At 45.5% G+C, this 4,873-nt stretch overlaps 1 long non-coding RNA gene across 1 annotated transcript; it reads left to right on the top strand.

Annotated features, from left to right (window-relative positions):
• Positions 1-590: 590 nt before the first annotated feature.
• On the top strand, positions 591-1,163 carry LOC149498979 (uncharacterized). The gene is made up of 3 exons (XR_016322917.1): positions 591-658; positions 734-907; positions 1,004-1,163. It is a non-coding gene; the product is annotated as an uncharacterized LOC149498979 (long non-coding RNA).
• The last annotated feature ends 3,710 nt before the right edge of the window (positions 1,164-4,873 follow it).

Below are 4,873 nucleotides of genomic sequence, written 5' to 3'. Positions count from 1 at the left end.
TGAGAATTCTATGTCCGAAATCCCGATCGAGATATTGGATCCGAGCCACCCGGTCGGGGCAATCATCAATCCGTCCCGTCTGGGTTACTTGAGGCATTTTGATGCTGGCCGAAATAGCCACAAGGAGTTGCTGGGTGCTTTGGCCGAGAGATGGTGGGACACTACCAACACTTTTCATTTTTCTTGGGGCGAGATGACAATGACCCCTGTGGATTTTTCTGTGATTACCGGAATCCCTTTTGGTATTCGGACGATTGAATTATATGATGACTGGAGGACAGAGATTTCCCCTGATCGGATGGCGGAATTGATTGGTATAGACCTGCCTCGGATTGTCGGGCCAGGTTCTGCTATTCCAGCTTTGAGTGTTTCCAGGCGCTGGCTATATCTCCAAGCCCCCGGCATTTATGCTAGACATAGGCGGGGAGAGCTGACGGCTACTCAGGTGGCCAGATTCACTTTGTTGCTGATGTTTGCTTCGACCTTTTGGTCCAACAGGAAAGAAAGGTTTAATCCTTCTATCTTGAAGAGTTTAGAAAACCTAGCCCATCTCACGGAGTACGACTGGGCTGGCGCTATTCTGAGCCGTATGTATGATGACATGTGTGGTCTGAGTCGGAGCCACTGTAAACTTAGCGGGACCTATTACTTCTGGGAGGTAATGCGAAGAACATTCTGTATATTTTTCTATATTATTAGCCCTCTTTTGACTCTCGTTTCTTCTTTGTTGCAGATTTGGGCATTTGAGTATTTTCCTTACACTCGCCCGGAGCAGATTCATGCAGATCTCGGATTAGGGCTGGTACCTTTGGCTTGGAGATGGTACCGAACAAACCTTCATATCAGTCGGCATAAGCACTCGCTAAAAGACCTGAGAACCTTTTTTGATACGTGTAGCCCGGCGCAGGTATGTGTTCAGTAATTCTTGAATACGTTGAATAAAAAAGATTTATCAACATATTTGCATCTTTTTTTTTTTTTTTTTTTTTTTTTTTTTTTTTAGGTTGAGGTGGGGGCGATGGCCATTCGCCTACAGAGCTGGATCCAGGTTGATCCTCATTTCCAGCGGTCGGATGACTTGTCTCGGCGGAGGGTGATCCTGTCGCATCCCGTCCTGAGACGATATTACTTGGGCGAGAGAGTAGACTTTCAAATAAGAGGCTGTCGTTCCGTCCCTTATCCTCCTCCCGGGGACATGCGAGCGGGCAGGCAGATGACTCTTACCGATGCGCATACTGAGGGTATTCCGTATGGAGAGTTCATCTTGGAGGGAGATTATGCTGAGTTCTGTAGACTCTTTCTGATGCAGCCTATTGGATCGCGGCTTGACAATTTTCAGAGATCAGCTCCTTTCCATCCGCCCTCCACCCGCTCTTCTCGGGCCGCGGGTTCTTCGAGTAGGACTCCAAAGAGGAGGCCTACGACTGATCCTTCTTCTTCTACTCGGGCTGAAGGTTCATCTCAAGCCGGTCCTAGCCACTCGGCCGGCCATTCTAGGGCTCCCCGGGCTGTGACAGAGGCTACCGGGTCACTTCATTCAGACTTGGCCAATTTACGTCTTCCGTACAGCATTTCTTACCATACTCCTGACGCTCCTTTAGCCTTTCGAGAGGTCTCGCTGGAAAATGTGGATCGCTTGGCTCTGCCTTCTGAGGACATTACTGAGGTAAGTAAAAACTGCTAAATCCCTCATAAAAACGACTCATAAGAGATTTGACGTTCATTTGCATTTTTTTTTTATAGGTTCCTGTTGGATTGATCAATCAGATGATGGAATTGATGCTCGGGATGCAACAGGAACTGTCTTCGTCCTGGACTCGTGAGGCTTACAATGATCAGAGAAGGCAGAGGCCCCATCGCTGAAGCCATGATTGCTGGATTTTTCTGTTCCTCTTTCTTTCTTGTCTGACTACTGTACTAAACTTTGATCGTGCTTCTGTACTGTATCGTTGTACTGAGTTTAATTTTGTACCTGCACTTGGTTAGTATTGAAATATATGTATGCATGTTTATTGTATTTGAAACAAAATGGGAGGACTTCATCATTTTGGCTTATGGACAAAATACACTCTTTTTTTTTTTTTTTTTTTATGCGTGGCGGCCGCTGCCGCCATCATTCAGTGGCAATTTGGCGACCGCTGCCGCCGTCATTCGGTGGCAATTCGGCGGCTGCTGCCGCCATCATTCGGCGGCTGCTGCCGCCCTCATTCGGTGCATTTTCTCCTATAAAAGCTTGTTCTTTGTTTCGGCTCTTCACTCATTCCTTATCTTCTCTCTTCTTCTTTTCTCTCTGTGTTTATCTTTTCCAAAGAATGAATCCTTCTTTCAATCATAGCATGCACAGCTGGGCTAGGAGTCTCTCCAAAGTTGAAAAGATCAACTTGAATAGGTATGGCCTCTCTCCTATCATTACCCTTAGGGGGGTAGTGATCGACTGGAACTTTTTATGGGCCTGTATCAGACTCTGGGACCCTGAGGCCCACGTTTTTCGGTTCGGGGCCATGATGGAGGAGATGTGTCCTCTTTTCGAGGAGTTTTGTGCTATCATAGGGTGTGACCCCTAATGCCCCTTTAGTCAGGCATGAGGTTAAAGTTGGGTATGTTTGTCATTTGAAAATTTATTTCAATTCAGCCGGCCACAAGCTAAGGCCATGATTGTTGACGACCAGAAGGCGATTCTGATGCCCCTGATTGATGAATTTTCAGAGGTCCGTTTGGATGACCCAGACCGGATGAGGCTTAGGATGCGGGCCTTTGTATTTTGCTTATTATCTGGTTTCTTGTTTGACAAGGATCCAGGCTTCGGGGATCTGCGGTTTTGTCCTATGATTCGACAAATGGAGGACATGGGTTGCATTGGTGGCATTGTGCTAGCAGAAACTATCAGGAGCCTTGACAGAGCTGCTTTAGGCTTCGAGGACTGGACGGTTTCCCCGATTATTCTCCAGGTACTTCTCCTCTCTTCTTTTCCCTATTTTTTTGTGTTTTGATTCATTCCTTTGTAATAGAAAGGATCCATTACTCAGGTTTGATTGAAGGACCACCTCCAAGTGGTTGCTGCTCCAACTTTATTGCCCTATAACCCTGTCCAGTATCGTATGCGGAAGATTTTGATTACATACCCGTCCGTTGATGCGTGGACTTCATGGTTAATTGAACTAGGTCCAGACGAGGTGTTGTGGTTCGTACCTTGGTATGATATCAACCGGTTTATTCAGGTTAGCTTCCGCCATACTCAGGTTTACCTGTTGGGCCTTACACATTGCACCTGGTACTGTGCTTCGCGCGTTCTGAGACAGATGGGGATAGATCAGACTGTTCCGACCATGGATGATTCCCTAGCTGATTCAGCCATCACTCCGGGAGTTACTCGAGCCGTCCTTAGGGCCTGGGTTAGGGACCATCATATAGTTAGACCTTCACCTAATCCTGCTGGTATTCAGACTTCTCCTGAGTACCGGTCTTGGTTTATGACCATTGTCTGGCCAGTTGAGAAGCTGAGGAGGAACGCACTGCTGGGTGTACTTGAAGGTTGGACTCAGGCTGACGCTGGTAATGAGACTGGGACTGATGAGAAGATTCTGTTGGCTCCCCAGACGGGCAATGTTGGAGAGAGTTCGGGAACTGGGGATGACTCGGAGGACGTTGCCCCACGGAGGCGACGGGGTACCTAGACTCTAATAGGCTTTTGGACTTTTGGTGTTTTGGCTTTGTTTGAATTCTTTTGTCTTTAACTTGGGACTTTGGGTGTGGATTTTGGTGTTTTGGCATTGGATTTTTGGATGTATGTTCCTTTGGATTTGGACTTTATTATTTATTTTTCTTGGTCTCTTTAGTTTTCTGCTTGACTTTGGACTGTTTGACTTTATTGCTTTTAATTGGGCATGTTATCGTCTTTTAAGCTTTCCAAGCATTTTCCAACTTTATTTATTCAAGCTCTGATTTTTGCCTAAGCCGCCCTTTCGGGTTTTCAACTTAGCGAGCTACCCACTTTTGCCTAAGCCGCCCTTTTCGGGTTTTCAACTTAGCGGGCCCCGATTTTTGCCTAAGCCGCCCTTTCGGGTTTTCAACTTAGCGGGTTTTTTTTTTATTATTATTATTTTATTTTTATCCCCTTTTTTTTTATTGTTGGCAAAAAAGAAAGAATCATGAAATGGTATGTTTTTTCTTTTTTGTTAATGTTTAGACCGTACCCAATGAGGGCTGCCTACATATCTCCGATATATAATTTCTTTTTTCCGAAGAGAATCAGGTCTAATGTAGTTCGTTTTACATTATGCAAATGATTACAATTTACACAAAATATCTTTTTAACTGATCTAAATTACATGGATTAGTGAATTCCAAGCCATCCAAATCAGTCAAAATAACGGCTCCGCCTGACAAGATCTTCTTCAACACATATGGTCCAGCCCAATGAGGACGGAACTTCCCCCGTGGATCTATGACCGGTTGTCTAATTTCCTTCAGAACCAAACAACCTTCTTCCAGTTTCCGGTCTTTGACCCTCTTGTTAAAATGTCGCGCCATTCTGCTTTGATAAACTTGAGTTTGGTGGATTGCTCGCAATCGCTTTTCATCCATACCCAAGAGCTGCAAATGATAATTCTCAGCCCAATTTGCTTCACTGATCTGGCTTTCCCGGATAACCCTCGCCGACTGAACTTCCAGCTCAATAGGCAATACTGCTTCCATGCCATATACTAAGGAATACGGGGTTGCCCCAGTAGGTGTTCTAATTGAAGTCCTATATCCCCATAAGGCATTCGGCAACTGTTCATGCCAAGCTTTGTGCTTCTTAATTGTCTTTTGCAAAATAACTTTTATGGCCTTATTTGCAGCTTCTACAGCCCCGTTTGTTTGTGGACGATAG

This window comes from Jatropha curcas, chromosome 1 (genome assembly GCF_041381405.1).
Source record: "Jatropha curcas cultivar XTBG-Jc1 chromosome 1, XTBG_Jcur_1.0, whole genome shotgun sequence".
In the NCBI taxonomy this organism is placed as follows: Eukaryota; Viridiplantae; Streptophyta; class Magnoliopsida; order Malpighiales; family Euphorbiaceae; genus Jatropha; species Jatropha curcas.
Note: the sequence above shows the minus strand (reverse complement) of the source record. Positions and strands in the feature narration are given on the sequence as shown.